The sequence below is a fragment of the Gadus macrocephalus genome, chromosome 1 (genome assembly GCF_031168955.1).
Source record: "Gadus macrocephalus chromosome 1, ASM3116895v1".
NCBI classification, from domain to species: domain Eukaryota; kingdom Metazoa; phylum Chordata; class Actinopteri; order Gadiformes; family Gadidae; genus Gadus; species Gadus macrocephalus.
The window spans coordinates 3,091,024-3,108,456 of NC_082382.1; the positions used below are offsets into that span (position 1 = coordinate 3,091,024).

Below are 17,433 nucleotides of genomic sequence, written 5' to 3' on the forward strand. Positions count from 1 at the left end.
CTATCTATCTATCTATCTATCTATCTATCTATCTATCTATCTATCTATCTATCTATCTATCTATCTATCTATCTATCTATCTATCTATCTATCTATCTATCTATCTATCTATCTATCTATCTATCTATCTATCTATCTATCTATCTATCTATCTATCTATCTATCTATCTATCTATCTATCTATCTATCTATCTATCTATCTATCTATCTATCTATCTATCTATCTATCTATCTATCTATCTATCTATCTATCTATCTATCTATCTATCTATCTATCTATCTATCTATCTATCTATCTATCTATCTATCTATCTATCTATCTATCTATCTATCTATCTATCTATCTATCTATCTATCTATCTATCTATCTATCTATCTATCTATCTATCTATCTATCTATCTATCTATCTATCTATCTATCTATCTATCTATCTATCTATCTATCTATCTATCTATCTATCTATCTATCTATCTATCTATCTATCTATCTATCTATCTATCTATCTATCTATCTATCTATCTATCTATCTATCTATCTATCTATCTATCTATCTATCTATCTATCTATCTATCTATCTATCTATCTATCTATCTATCTACATACTAGAAATACTCCTGTATTACATGTAGTTAAATAGCATTTGGATGTTTAACTTTTTGTGCAAAAGAGTGGAGTATAGGTTCAAAGTGTTATTAAAAATAGCACCATACACTGCCATATGATACCAAAGATATCATCAGCTAATGACTGCTCTCTGCTCTTCTTAAGGCAAGGCTCGATGGCCATAGAAATGTTAGGCTCCAGAAGAGACTAAGGGTGGATCCAGTGCAGACTGACCTCGACATGAAAAAGAAGATAGTAGACATCATTGAGCAGGCTGAAAGGAGCAACAGAGAGAGGCTGGACACCATTGCAGAGGCTCGAATAAGGATAAGCCATAGCTTTGATTTCCTTGTGAGACACATCACCTCTCAGCCACCACCACCCATGGCCCCCGCACATTCATACACACCACCACCACCCATGGCCCCCGCACATTCATGCACACCACCACCACCCATGGCCCCCGCACATTCATACACACCACCACCACCCATGGCCCCCGCACATTCATACACACCACCACCCATGGCCCCCGCACATTTATACACACCACCACCCATGGCCCCCGCACATTTATACACACCACAACACATGAGCCCTGCTCATTCATACACTGCTCTGCCCATGGCCCCTGTACCTCCATCCTCCTGTCATTGTCATAGACCAAGTTTACATTTTGTAATATTATAATTTTCGTTCAAAACCTGCCTACTGTTTAAGCACTTAATTATTTCTCAACCGCTGGGCAGAGGCCCATGCTCAGTTCTGTTAGACATGTTTGCCCTGGAGTGAAAAAACTTGAATATGACACTTCATGAATATGGCACTTTATTATTCATGGGATCTTTTTTTTATTGTTGTTGTCTATTGCAATAAAAATCTAAATAAAGAACAAGTTTGCAGCCTAGCAGATGTTGAAACACACATGATATTAAACACTGATCATGTGGACTAAACAAGTGGACTAATAACTAAAGGAAAACAAGTGGCTTTTTAGTTAAATCAAAAAAGTCCTTTTAACAATGCTGTGCTGAATACACAATAGGTATGCTGATCTGCATAAATCACGGTGTCCTCATGGATCCAGTGCTCACCTTGCTGTAAAGAACATACAGCCAGTAGCCACCTTGGTCAGTGTCCACACGGGCAGAGGTCCATTGGCCATTAAGGGTCAAGGTATTTCGTGAGGATTCTCCTCACTCTCTTTCCTCTCACCTCATTACTGTCAGTCAGATATGTGTTTGCCTGGGTGGGAGGCTGCAGATCCCTGTCACACTGTATGGCTTCCTGCTCAACTTGGTGACCCAGTGTCGTTACAGGCCTCACAGTAGTTGTGGAGGACAAAGCAGGCATAAATAACATTAGGCAGATCGCGCAGGTTTATGTCCATGGGACGCCTCAGGGCTGCAAACCTGGCCTTGAGCCGACCAAATGAGCATTCAATAACCATACGGGCCCTACACAAACTGAGTCCAAGGTATTGTTCTGATGGGGTAGAGCCTCCACCTGAGTACTCTTTCATAAGGTAAGATAGAAGGGGGTAAGCAGGGTCCCCCAAGAGAAAGATAGGTATTGGCTCCTCTTCCTCCACTATCTGCCTTTCAAGTGAAGGTATCTTCCCAGTCTTGAGGTACGTGTTCACTTTGGAATTGGCGAAGACACGCGCATTGTGGACACTTCCAGGCCATTTTATGACCACATCCATGAATCTGTAAGGCAAGCAAACAGCATATTTTAACTCAAAGTGCTTTACCATCTTTAATGACAATAATGGAACATACATGGGATAGCCTTTAGAAAGAGCACAAGAGAGCTCAAAAACTTTGATTAAGCCTACCTGTATTTGTGGTCGCACACAGCTTGGACGTTCAGGGAGAACCTGTGTTTCCTGTTAATGTAATCCATGGCGTTGACGGCTGGCTGTTTTATGTCAATATGTGTCCCGTCTACCGCTCCCAAACATTGGGGCATTCCATGATCTCGCAGAAATCCGGATACGAGTTCCTCTGTCTCGGGCACAGTAAAAGGCAACTGGATATATTTCGGACCGAGGTGGACCGTTATGGCTTTGCATGTTTGTCTTACGATGACCGACACAGTCGGACGTGATAAGCCAAAGGCGTTCGCTGTCTTCCTTAGACGTCCCTCGTCACTTAAATAATATAAAGTGCACGCTACCTTTTTCAGGACCCCCACAGGTGCTCTCATGTTGGTTATTATGCCCTCTATGTATGGGCGAAGTTCCTCACTCAAGGCGACAATCAAATCTTTGGACATGCGAAAGTTTTCACGCCATGCTCTGTCGTCAACTTCGCCTTGAACAAAGTTGTCCCACCATAGACTGGTTCTCCCAGGTCTAATCCACACCTGTCTGGTTCGCCTCCGACGAATTGGAGCATCAAACAATTGCCCTATGCCTAGGTAATTAATGCGCCTTCTATGTTCTGTTATGTGTGTTACTACTCGGCTTATTTGCTGAAATGACTCCTGGATAGTTATAAAAGCAGATAGAATCTCAGACTGATGGATATAATCCGACATGTTAATTTCCTGTATGTGTGGCCATTAAAATAATGTTGATTCTGATGTTTGTTGGTGTTTGGCTGTACTGCACATGGGTATGACGTCAACGCGTAGGCAAGGATAGCCAGCGTGCGCAGCTCAGAGCACACTTTTGCGTTTTCAACCCTTTAGACGGGAACGTGACGGTGGAGCGTTTTTGAGATTTCCACTCTGGAGGGTGGGTTCATTTTTTTGCGTTTTTAAGCCCCAAAAACGCTGTCGCCGTCTAAACGAAAGGCACATCTGATAAAATATTTTGTCGGTTTCACCCGGGAGCGTTGTCGTGTAAAGCCACCCTAAATAAACGAGTCACACCACTGTGTGCTCAACGTGCGAAATTGTATCTTTCACTTATTGCAATTTCCACACAGATTTGTTTTGACGCAATTGCGATTCAGCCTACGCATAGCATGGTCTGGCTCGAGTCCTCAGCCCCAACGTAATTGTGAGCTGTCTCCCCGGCAATGGAATCGCTACAATATTGCAATCTAGAGAGGGGGCGTCGCTAACGTGAACGCTCATCGTCATCGAAGATAATATGTTTATCAAAATACTAATTTTAATGAAGGCACGATGGAAAATGTAATTGAGTAAAGAGTAGAATTCTCAATCAAATATTTACTCGAGTAAGAGTAAAATGACAGACTTAAAAAAGGAACGTGAAAAGTACTTTTTATCCAAAAAAAGTACTTTTTTACTAATTTGCGTTACTTGTAACGAGTTACTACCCACCCCAGCCAACCGGGACTGTGTTATTGGGGATAAAAGTACAACATGTTGTGCCTATCATCGCATTTACCCCTCCTTGCTCTGTCAATAACATATCCATATCTATATATATTCCTTTTAACTTTATCTGGTAAACTGAACGAACTGTTGCTGATTATGATACATGTAATTTATCCAAACAATATATATATACATATTATTATTTTTATTTATTTTTTTATATGGTGGACAACCAAAACAGAACCGATTCAAATCCTGCCGTTATTTGATTTCCTCATGTGACTGTTACCAGACATGGGGGACTCGAGTCACATGACTTGACTCGAGTCAGACTCGAGTCGCAAATTTGAGGACTTGAGACTTGCTTGACCTACACTGATAAAAGTAGGCTCCGGGTGTGTCTGCATCTGGTTCTGGAACTTTAGTTTCTATTGCAGAAATACAAACTCATGTACAGCAGTTAGTTGTTCAAAAACATATTTCCTTTAATTCTATTTTTAATTAAAGGGCGCGGGACCTCCTGGTCCAGCCCTTCCTCGGGGTCGGCGGGGAAACAGCACCCGACGCCTCCGGCTTACTCCTGGTGGGGAAAACGTTTGGTTAAAGCACCTCGGTTCAACCACACGTCTCTTCCTCGTCAGCCCTCTCTCCCGTCTCCCCCGTCCCCAGCCCTTAAAGCTCCTCTCTCGTCCCAGTCCCCCAGGTGCCCCCAATGTTCTTGATTCCCTGGGCCCAGTTGATGCTCCCTCTAGTGCAGCTGGGTGGAGGGGGAGGTATCTTCCTTCCACCACCCGTCCACGGGGCGGGTGCTGCAGCGGCTGGCCCCTGGCCAATGGCCAATGGCGTGGGGTTGCCACAGCTTGTACAGATTTTAAATTTTTGTTTTGATTCCTTATTCTGAGCTGATTTCAACCTTCAACCTTGGTTTAATATTCACACTACATCCCTCCTTGCGCATTGCTTCAGCCATGCGCATTAAATTAACCAATCCTAACAACGGTGTTGTGCAACCAAGTTGAAGTTCCTTTCCTTAATCATCTGTACATAAACCAATCTATTGTGAAGAGAAATGAAGACCAGTACATACAAAACCAAAGGTCGATAGTGGTGGGTCTATGCAGCCGTCTTGAGACCACGCTGTTCTTAAATGCAGTAAACCGTAAATGTTTTATGATTCAGTATACCTGTGTGCCGTAACTTATCAGAGTAACAAATATCAGACTATGAAACGCTGACGTTGTATCAAAGCGTTACAGCAGTAGCAGTGGCATTTGAAAGGTGAATTCACTACTTCTGAATCTAAATTGAGCATATATTGTCCCCGGCGAGCAGATGTATCGCTAATCCATTTCTTATCTATAAACCCAAAAAGATGAAAAAAGGGAAATAACAATGTTAAAATTTGTATGTTCAATATCACTTCTTTGTAACCGTATCTGGTTCTAACAGTTACCTTCATTATACTACCCGATTGTCCTACACTAACTATGTATATTGGATGACCTAATCTTCATTTATTCTCCGTATTGTTCGCATTTGATGTTGTCCACACTTTGATTCACTTTTATGTACATTGCATACCACATCAAACGTGTATACACCTTATTCTCTGCCTTTTGCATACCACATCGAACGTGCATATGCCTTAGCAAAGTGAAGTTAAGTAAAACGCAGTTTTATCTTTACTTATTTATAGCTATGCATGTCCCGGACACGTCCATTACTATTTCCAAAACAGTTTTTTTAGCTACGCAGGTCCCAGACCTAACTATACCATTACATGAACAGTATTTATTATTATAATTATCTAGTTTTTTGTTCAATTCAATTCAATTTTATTTCTATAGCCCTTAATCACCATTACAGTCTCAAAGGGCTTAACAGGCCAAATATTTGTGACACCCCCCTTTACCCATGCCCCCACACGGGCAAGAAAAAACTCCCTTGAATCAGCAAGGAAGAAATCTTGAGAAGAAACGCTGTGTAGGGGATCCCTTCTTCCAGGGATGGTCAGGAGTGCAATGGGTGCCACAATTGACATACAGGTAAATACATGCACATCATATAAAAATGGTGATGGGGTTCTGGCCGGTTATCCATGAGGAGAGTCCAGGCATCCAGTCCAGCACCCGCAACACGCTAGAACAGACAGAATAGTGAATTAGAACGGAAAAGTAGATAGTGGGAATGTATAATGTAATAAGAAAAGCACAAGCAAACAGAGTAGTCTTCACTTCGCATCTGTTGTTTTCACACTCCAAATGCAAGATTGTAGAGGTGCGTTTTGAGCTTCCCTTTGAATAGCTCCACAGAGTCAGCTTCCCTGATCGCTGATGGCAGCCTATTCCATAGGAAGGGGGCTCGATAGGCAAACGCTCTCTGTCCAGCCGATTTCTTTTTAACCTTCGGCAGTGAAAGAAGGCCGGCTCCCGAAGACCGGAGGGACCGAGAAGGACTATAATGAATGATCTGGTCCTTCAGGTACGATGGAGATAATCCATGCAAGGCTTTATAGGTTAGCAATAGCACCTTAAAGTCTGATCTGAAAGTTATTGGTAGCCAGTGTAGAGAGGCGAGAATAGGTGTAATATGATCAAACTTTCTCGTTCTGGTCAGCTGCCGCATTGTGTACCAGCTGTAGACTTTTTGTGGTAGAGTTCGGTAATCCCGAGAACAGTGCATTGCAATAGTCCAGTCTTGACGAAACAAATGCATGAATCAGTGTCTCTGCATCCACTGCAGATAACATTGGTCTGATTCTTGCAATGTTTCTCAGATGGAAAAAGGCAATTCTAGTTATACTTCTTATATGCTGGTCAAAGCATAATTGAGGGTCAAACAGGACACCAAGATTTCTGACGGATGCACTCTGTGGGATGGCGAAGCCATCCAACCACAGAGAGCCATCCAACCTCAAACTTTTCCAGGTCCCGCTTCGAGCCGATAATCATCAGCTCTGTCTTCCCAGTATTAAGCTGTAGGAAGTTTTGTGACATCCAGCCCTTCACAGCAGCCAGACAGGACTCAACCCTTTGAATCTGGGCCGAGTCCCCGGAATCTACAGGAATGTAGAGCTGGGTGTCATCCGCATAGCAATGGAAACTAATTCGGAAGCCGCGGATAACGTCACCCAGGGGAAGCATATAAATTGCAAAAAGCAATGGACCAAGAACCGACCCTTGTGGTACGCCAAAGCGCAATTTACAGTGCTTTGATTCTGCACCCTCATGAAGCACAAATTGGGTTCTATCTGTGAGGTACGATTCAAGCCAACCAAGAGCCGTACCCCCGAAACCAACATAGTGTTCAAGACGGTGAAGAAGAGTGCTGTGGTCGATCGTATCAAACGCAGCGCTCAGATCCAACAGCACAAGCATTGTGCTTGTATTTTTATCCAAAGCTAAAAGGATGTAATTTACAACTCTTGTATTAGCAGTTTCAGTTGAGTGGAAATTCCTGAACCCCGACTGGAAAGGTTCGAAGAGATTATTCCTCGTCAGATAATCAACGATTTGCTTTGCTACAATCCTTTCCTGTACCTTGGACAGGAAGGGCAGATTCGATATAGGCCGATAGTTCCTGACTAATTCAGGATCTAGGCCAGGCTTTTTGAGTAGCGGTTTTAACACCGCAGCCTTGAAATTGGAAGGAACAATTCCTGTTGAAAACGAAAGATTCATAAGCGAGAGGATAACAGGCCCCACCGTTGGAAGAAGTTCCTTAAGAACCCTGGAAGGGAGAGGATCCAACATACAAGTTGTTGGCTTTGAGGCCTTTATCACCCTTTCAAGTTCCACCAAAGAAATTGCCTTTAACTCCAAAAGAGTTGCGTCAGAGTTCACCATCCTACTTGGCAGAACCCCATCCTGCCCCACAGGATGTGTAGGATTAGCCGCACGGCAAGCATCAATTTCCTCTCTAATTGATTGAATCTTATTCTCAAAGAAATCCATGAATTCACCTGCCACGATCGAGGAGCCTACGGTCTGATTCTGTCTCTGAGTGAGACTCCTCACCGTGTCAAAAAGAAATGTAGGATTATTTCTATTCAAATTAATGATACTAGAAAAGTAGGCGTTCCTGGGAGTAGTCAGCGCACCCTTATAGGTGATCAGACTATTATGCCATGCAAGATGAAAGACCTCAAGTTTAGTCGAGCACCATTTGCGTTCAAGGATCCTGCCGTTTCGCTTCAAAATGCGCGTTTCTGCATTAAACCAAGGGGCTGGTTTTTTCAATGTTCGTTTTTTAGTTACGTGCGGAGCAACTAAATCAATGGCAACAGACAAGGCAATGTTGAGGTCATCAGTAAGGCACTCCACAGAACCACTATAGTTACAGAGAGGTGCAAGAGAACCAGATAACTTATCTGCCATAGCTGTAATGGTTGCAGGTGTGATGCGGCGACAGCTGAAAGTAGCTTGCTGATCGTCGCAGGGGCAGGATACCACAACCTGGAAAGTGAGCAAAAAGTGGTCTGATAAAGCTGAGGTGTAGGAAGAGACCACTAGCTGTGAAATGTCTACACTGCGGGTCAGAAAGAGATCCAGCGTGTTTCCACCGATGTGGGTTGGGTGCTGGACGAGCTGTTTGAAGCCAAGCGTATCTGTAATGGACAGAAAAGCCCTTGTGAGGGCATCAGACGGGTTATTCACGTGAATGTTGAAATCCCCAATAAGCAAAATATTGTCTGAGTATGTAGCCAAATCAGCTGCAAAGTCAGAAAACTCATCAACAAAAACTGAATACGGTCCTGGGGGACGGTATACTACAGCTAAAACAAAAGAGTCTGGAACTCGTTTAGCTTCTCGGGAGCTGAGGTGTAGAGCGCTAGCACCTCAAAGGATCTGAAAATATATCTATTCTTTGGCTTTAAATTAAGCTTAGAATTAGATATCAGGGCTACTCCACCACCTTTCTTAACTTCTCTAGATACTTGGGTGCTAACGTAATGGGGTGGAGTAGCTTCGTTTAGGGCTAGAAACTCATCTGGTTTTAACCAGGTTTCACAAAGCAAGATTGATTCATCTGATCGCGTACACAACCGGGATAGGCGTCTCCGACTCACCGCTACCTCCAGCTACCTGCTACTACAAGCTTTAGCTCCTGGCTACTAGCCAGCAGCCACCAGCAGGCCGGATCCAGGCTCCTCAGCCCGGCTAGCAGCTACCATCGGGCCGGATAGGCTACAGGCTATCAACAGGTACCATGTCGCGAAGGAACGGGAAGAAAGGGGGAGATGAGGACTTTGTGACCGTAGACCAGGTGCATGAATTGCTGGAGCAGCAGAAACTATTTTATAGAGAGCTGATGGAGCAGCAAGAGAGTAACTTTAAGAACTTTTTGACAATCGTGACTGAGGCAAATAACAAGAGATTGGATACAATGATGAAGGAAATAAGTGAATTGCGGGAAAGCCTGCACTACACGCAAAAAGACGTGGATGTACTCCTTGCTAAGGAGAGGAAGTCAACCACAAAACTCTCTGAAATTGACTCAGATCTCTCTGTCGTTGCGACAAACATTACTTCATTCCTGCCTAAAATTGACTACTTGGACAGTCAGTCACGACGAAATAACATTGTGATTGATGGGATTCCTGAGTCTGAAAATGAGAACTGGGCTGAATCAGAAAAGAAGGTGCGGGAGATCTTTGATGAGAAACTCAAGCTTACTAACATGGAGTTTGAACGCGTACATCGGACTGGGAAATCAACGGGAGTGAGAGCCAGGCCAATAGTTGCTAGATTTTTTAGATACAAGGACAAAGTCAGAGTCATGGAGAAAGCAAAGTGCCTAAAAGGGACAAATGTGTACATTAACGAGGACTATTCGGATGCTGTTCGGCAAAAACGCAAGGAACTCATACCAGCTATGAAAGCCGCACGGGAGCGAGGGGAAATTGCATTCCTCCGTTACGATAAACTCATAATCCATCCTGCATCCCGATACCCAAGCAAAGGAGATGGAAGTAAAGGGGGGAAGGCAGACAAGTCTGGGGGTTCGTAACCCAAACAAGGATAGTCACCGTGACTGTAAGTCTCATTTAAGATTCCAGTTAATATCATGAACTTGAACTCTTTAAAACTTCCTAATAAAGGCTTGGCGATTGCTCACGTGAATGTGTGTAGTGTTCGAAACAAGATTCATGAATTGAACAGCCTAGTGCAAGCAAACACTATTCATATACTTGCATTGACCGAGACTCATCTAGACTCCTTCATTCTGGACCCAGCAGTATCATTAGAGGGATACTCCTTATTCAGAAAGGACAGACAGATATGGAGGGGGAGTTGCTATTTACATACAAAGTCATCTTCCCTCAAAATTGTGTCTGGAATTTATGTACAGTGACGTAGAAGCACTGTGGGTTCAAATACACCTACCTCACTTGAAACCAATATTGGTTGGCTGTTGCTACAGGCCCCCTGGAGCAAGCGCTCAGTATTTTAATGATGTATGTGATATGATTGATAGAGTTGCTGACTCAAGGAGTGACATTTACTTACTTGGGGACATGAACATTGATTGGCTAGCTAGCAATTGTTCCTTAAGGAAAAAGTTAGCATCACTTTCTAAAGCTTGTAACTTGTCACAAATAGTTTCCATACCAACTAGAGTCGTCACTAATGATGTAGGATGTACTTCTTCAACATGCATTGATCATATTTACACCAATGTCCCGGAGCACTGTTCAAAGCCTATTTCTCTACCAGTAGGATTCAGTGATCACAATGTGATAGCAACTGTAAGAAAACCAAAGATTCCAAAAATGGGTCCTAAAATTATACTTAAAAGGGCATACAAGAGATTTATTGAAAACAATTTCATAGTGGATGTTGGAAAAATTGATTGGAATGGTGTGTATAAAGCTGATGACCCAGAGATATCTTTAAATGAATTCATGAACGTTTTTATGAAAATAGTAAATAAACATACTCCCATGAAAAATTTTACAGTGAAATCTAGAGTTGCCCCTTGGATTGATGAAGATATGAAATGCTTAATGAAACAGAGAGATGAAGCCAAAAGGGTGTTGGCTACATCTTGTTCATCGGAGGACAGACTTAATTACTGTAAATTGCGAAATATTGTGACTAAAGTGAACAAAAGTAAGAAGAAGGAATATTATAAGCTAAGAATAAGTGATTCTAGAAATGATGGCAAACAACTTTGGAATACTCTAAATGAAATTATGGGAAGGAAGAAAAATGGGTGCGCTTCTTTTGTAGAAGCCAATGGTGTGTTTCTTACAAAGCCACTTGATATTGCTAATTATTTTAATGACTTTTTTTACAAATAAAGTTAAAAACATGAGGCAGAATATGTGCTGCACTAACTCCAATACTTTCAACTTAATAACCAATGAAATAATGAAGGATAAGAAATGTACTTTCAAATTTCAATGTGTTACAACTGAAAATGTCAGAAGGATGTTGGAGTCCCTCCCTGCTTATGGTTCGGCGGGCACTGACAATCTAGACAGTAAGATACTGAAGGTAGCTGCCAATCACATTTCTGGGCCTATTTGCCATATATTGAATAGATGCTTGCTAACTGGAAAATGTCCGGGACGATGGAAAGAGGGTAAAATAATACCATTGCCCAAGGATAGTAGATCAACTTTCAGTGGACCCAACAGTCGTCCTATAAGCATTCTTCCTGTACTGAGTAAAGTTATGGAAAAGATTCTTTATGTTCAGATTCAGGAATATGTGTGCCTCAGAGGTGTGCCTCAAGGAAGTTGTCTGGGACCGCTCCTCTTTTCTATTTTTACTAATGACTTGTCTTCCGCTGTAAAAAATTCTAGTATTGTGATGTATGCTGATGATTCTACAATGTATTATGCAGCTAACACTCATAATGAACTCAATCAAGTTTTATCACAAGAACTAGAAACTGTGCATGATTGGATTACATCAAACAAGCTGGTCTTAAACATATCGTAAACAAAGGGCATTATTTTTGGGTCTAGACACAGGTTGTCTGCTAGGCCAAAATTAGACTTGTATGTGGACAAAGTACCAATTGAACAAGTGGAGAAGGTACAATTACTTGGCATGGTCATTGATAATCATCTGACATGGTCAAAACAGATTGATAACGTCATTAGAAAAATGGGTGTTGGCATTCATATGACTAGACGATGTGAACCATATGTACCATCTCATATTCTTGAACAAGTGTGTCGATCTTTAATACTATCCCACCTGGACTACTGTTCAGTGGTATGGGCCTCAGCCACAAAAACAGTACTATTAAAACTACAAGTTGCCCAGAACAGGGCTGCTAGGCTTGTTCTTGGTTGCTTGTCAAGAACTAGCGTTCGTAAGATGCAGTCTAGTTTATCATGGCTTAGTGTTGAAAATAGGCTTGCCTCAAGCACAGTGACATTTCTTGGCAACACATTGCGGACACACAGACCTGAGTTCTTGAAAGAGCAAATTGTTCTTTGTAATTCTGTGCATAAACACTACAACACTACAATACAAGAAAGGCTAGCAATGGTGATATTGTGCAAGCTCATCCAAAAAACAATTTTCGGAAAAGAACAGTGCTTTACAGAGCAAGTGAAATTTGGAATGAATTGCCTCAAGATATCCGTCAAGAAAAAAGCAAAATATCCTTCAAAAGGAGAATAAAGGTGCTTTTTGTAGGAACAATGTATGCTTTCATTCATGTTGTCTAGGATTAATATCAAGTATTCTAGTTTAAACTGTACTGTTTTAGTTATTTATTATACTGTATTAATAATTGCTGAACTTTTGTGATGTATTATGTATACTGTTATTATAGTTGTGTATGTATGAACTGTATTTTAATACACTTAATAGTATTACTTGTAATGTGGATTTTATGTGGACCCCAGGAAGATTAGCAAACTGCTATGGCATAAGCTAAAGGGGATCCTTTAATAAAATAAAATAAAATAAAGCCCCAGTATGTCGATCTTTTTATCAATAATTAGATCATGGACCAAGAGCGCCTTCGATGAAAGCGACCTTATGTTCATGAACCCTATTCTGAGTGCTTCCTTTTTATTATTTTCAGAGGGAGTCCGGTTAACACTCAGCTCTGAAGCGACATACTGGTTGCGGCCCTTGTCTGCGGGTTTTACACCTCGAGACAGCGCGAGGCCGCACCACCGTCCATATAGGTACAGCGTTATTTTCAGAGGGAGTCTGGTTAACACTCAGCTCTGAGGCGATCAGTGGGATCGCCAGAGTTGGACATACTGGTCGCGGCCCTCGCCTGCGGGTTTTACACCTCGAGACAGCGCGAGGCCGCACCACCGTACATATAGGTACAACACTCAGCTCTGAAACAATTGGTGCAATAGATACTGGTTCAGCTAACCCATCTGCTGTTCTAGACTCTGCAACGTAAACTATCATGTTTCTAGCAGGTTTGCTAAACTCCTGCAGCCCAGCGTGCTGTGAGTGGATGAGTCACGCCTGACTAAGACATCTATCTATGTTTTTTGACATAATTGAGGCGCCTAACCCAGTAGGGTGTAGGCCGTCTCTCATGAGCACACCAGGGCGACCCCACAGGGAGGGCCAGTTATCTATGAAACCAAAGCCCTGCTCTGAGCTATATAGGGCCAGCCAGCGATTTAGAGACTATAATCTACTATAACGCTCATCATTACCCTTATCGGCCAGAGAGAATTAATCGATGCCGACACATCTTTCTGGCGAAGTCACAAAGCCTAGCTATGTTGCTTTTTGTGACCTCAGTTTGTCTTGTCCTAGCATCGTTGGTGCCGACATGAACTACAATGTTGTCGAAACTAGTGTCGGTGTTTGGTGCATCTAATCTAACTCCGTATGAGGTCTGACCGCATGTCAGCACCCTAAGTTTAGCTTCAATGTCGGGAGCCCTGGCCCCGGGTAGGCAAATAACTGTCGCTGGCGAGTGTAGCCTAACTTTACGTGTAACAGAGTCACCTATGACTAGCGTTTCTACCCCCGAAAAAGACTTGCGAGGCAGGGTACTGACCGCAACCTGCCTCGCAAGTGGTGCTGCCGACAGGATTGCCTTGACGGAGTCACTGCTAACGATAGCGTTAGCTCCACGAGTCCGCCTGGCGGGTCTCTTCTCTATACTTTCTGGAATATCTGTTTTCTCTACGCTCGCTACCCTTTCATCCTCTAACTGACAGATACGTCTCTCTAACAGAGCTATCTTATCCATGAGAAAGGCAGAGCAAGAACAACCGCAATCCATGCTTACCGTGGTTGATTCAGACGGAGCTCCAGCGAGGAAACAGCGAATACAATACAGAGTATGCAGAACAGGTCAGATATAAATACCGAAAAGTAGATACAAACCGAGATAGCTGGTCGACGCTAAGCGTCCTGCTAACCAAACAAACCAAGCCGGCTACCCGGAAGTTGCGTCTGCGGCGTCACACGGCTGCGTCTGCGGCGTCACACTGCAGCCTTCGGGTCAGCCTGTGGAGAGAGAGCACAGGTGAGAAATCAACTCACTGGGGCCACTCACTGTTGGTCAACATCAAATCGATACATTAATTCAACCTTTTAATCCTGACCCACTTGAATTCTCCCCGAAGGAGCCCGTGATTGTGAACTCTCCCGGAGCCTCCCCATGAGCTCCACCGTCAACCTCACCAGAACCCGCAGGAACGATCAGTCAGTCGTCGTGGGCTTGGAGGCTCCCAAGGAGTGCCACAATCCAACGTCTGACACCAAGTCTATGGGGGAATTTTGAGCCAGGTCAATTAAAACTGTCTAAACTAGGTAAGTCATCCGAACTCTTACCTTTATGCACATCTGGGTATTAAATATAGGGTGATATTCTAAAACAAAACAAAAACTGACCCTAAAAGAAAAATTCAGAAGTTATTGGTTGAACCAAATGTTATTGCAAGTTAATTATAATGAACCATTTTCTAATTATCTTATAGTTTTATATAATAATAATAATAATAATAATAATACATTTAATTTAGAGGCGCCTTTCAAGACACCCAAGGTCACCTTACAGAGCATATAGTCATCATAAATCGTTTAAAAAAACAAGACATTGTGGAAAATAAATAAATAAATAAACATAAAAAATAAAAAATAAATAAAACAAAAACAAGACAAAACCAAACAAACAAGCAATCAAAACAGTGATCAGTTAGACGTTGTGTGCGAGTTTGAACAGGTGAGTTTTGAGTTGTGACTTGAAGGTTGTAATGGTGACTGACTGTTATATGTGGTATGCTTTCAATATCCCCTCGTGTATGTATCAGTCGAGTAATCTCCATTATCTTGGTGGCTCTGACACACACGAGAGGACATTCACACATGGTATATGAATCCACCATTTGTTTTCATTGTATTTTTTTACTTATTTTTATTTTCATTTTATTTTTATCTGTATATACACATTCGTAAGAAAAGCACGAACGAAGATGCATCATAACATGCATCAACAGACCAAAAAATAAGCATATTTTTCAACAATCTGAGTCCTCAGATGGGATTTCTCCCTGCGGAGCCCTTCATTCTCTAAAGGGTCCGCAGATAGGTCCGCTGAGTGGCCAGGAGTTCTTACACATTCAGAAGTGTTGCTGAGGGCAGCTGCCTCACAACAAACCAAAAGCCTTTGTTTACCATATGGTCATCTAAGTCATCATTCCTTAAGATGTCATAAATATGGGGTTGGCCGTTCCTCATCACTCGCGTCTCTGCGCTTCCCTGGGGATCAAGGATAACAGGCCCAAACCCACACAGGATAACAAAGGAACAGAGTGAGAACCGATTTCCACTAACCTTAAAGGATTACATTTTAAACAACCCTGCAGAATAACAGGGTGACAAGACCACATGGGAAAACACCAACATACAAAACTAAACAACGTAACAAAATATCTTAATATTAAAAATCTGCATTTCAATATTAGGCATCATAGTTCTGTTGTTACCGGAACGTTGTCAGTCGGGGTTCAGTCGGGGACAGTCAGGGTTACGTTATGGCTGTGCAATTCGATTGACCATTAAACTGGTTGTGATATATTGTAATAATCGAGTATCCACTGTCTACATAGCCCGTTTTGTAATGAAAAACGTAACACGTATATTGTCAATCACAATTAGGATGAATTATGGATTACATTTTATTCTACTTATGTTATTTATGTAAATATTGCCAATTATTAACCTTAGATTACGTGAAGACTTTTATTGAAATGTTATTTTCATAATTTGTAAGGAAATATATATTTAATTCTTTCTTATTTTGGTACTCTGGACCTCGTCAGGTCTGTTGAACTATGCATTTCTACCGCTTGTCCTCAGGATCCTCTATTTGGGGGGGACTCTTACGAGGCTCTCCTACGAGGCAGGTTATCCCAGAACTCTCCTAATAAGAATCCCCAGGCCTGGATAATCCCCGGACTTCTGTGGACGAGCGGTATGCATGCTATGGACAACTTTAAAGGCTAACCGTTCATGATGTGGAGTCTAGATAATTATTCCTATTTTAAGATCACCGTGTAACTGTCGTACAGGGATCTGGTTGATGTAAGAACCCTGGGTTGGTGTCCTTTTGTAGGACTTCTTTCGGTTCTGGAATCCGGGTTTCCTAATTGTTGAATACAAGATAATGCATGCATATTGGTGGTACGATAGTATATCTATTGCAATCGCTCCAATGGAAGCAATAGTTGACCTTTGAACATGTCACGCAGTGTTATTCAGTTTATTCGTATGTAGTAGTGATTATAGCAGAATTTAACCCACGTAGATTTAATATTCGTAAAAAATGTATTGTAATTGTGGCTACAGCAGTTGAGCTAACTCCCTCCTTGGGCACCGTTTAAAACCATGTGCACCATTTATTAATTAGACATATTATTCTAGCAGTTGAACCCCGTGTCTATTTGAACCAGCCTGGTTCTGGACCTGTCTTGCTACACAAAACACATGTGGAATAGACAGAAGGGCTCAGCAACCTGAAAAAAATAATTACTGTCAGTGTTTGGCATTCGTTCCTGCTTATACTGCCATTTCCTGGAGAGAGAGAGAATTAAGATCAATGCAGAGAAGTAAAAAGATGAGTGTTTGGCAACTGATCGTTGTGTTGCCACCTCCTGAAGAGAAAATAGAATTAAGATCAATGCACAGAAGTAAAATGATGATTGTGGGCAACTGATCGTTGTGTTGCCACTTCCTGATTAGAAAAGAGAATATTTGTAGTAATGTAAACAATTCAAATGATGAATGTCGGGCATCCATTACTGCTCGGGTTGTAAAAAAGGCCTGACGAGAAAAGAGAACAAATTTAGTACAAATGAAGACATTTATAGATCGTTTAAACTATTAATGTTGGTGAATCAAAAAACATTGATTACAACCTACACAAATACGTGACTAGGGTGGGAGGGGGCAAGGGGGAGAAAGAACAATAAGATAAGACTTCAATTTAACTGACAATAGGAAGGGGTTTAGCCTCCTTCTTTCAGCAAAATTAATAAGGGAGTGTGTGGTAGAGAGCGTTTGAAGGTACAGCCAAGGTGTGTTCCT

General features: G+C 42.0%; 1 protein-coding gene and 1 long non-coding RNA gene across 2 annotated transcripts in view; one reads left to right on the forward strand and one right to left on the reverse strand.

The window, feature by feature from the left end:
- Positions 1-17,433, forward strand: part of LOC132465761 (protein NYNRIN-like) — a 116,857-nt gene that overhangs the window by 82,652 nt on the left and 16,772 nt on the right. The gene's annotated exons all lie outside the window — the stretch shown is intronic.
- On the reverse strand, positions 8,754-9,557 carry LOC132465755 (uncharacterized). The gene is made up of 2 exons (XR_009527689.1): positions 9,419-9,557; positions 8,754-9,376 (listed from the first exon to the last, which is right to left on the reverse strand). It is a non-coding gene; the product is annotated as an uncharacterized LOC132465755 (long non-coding RNA).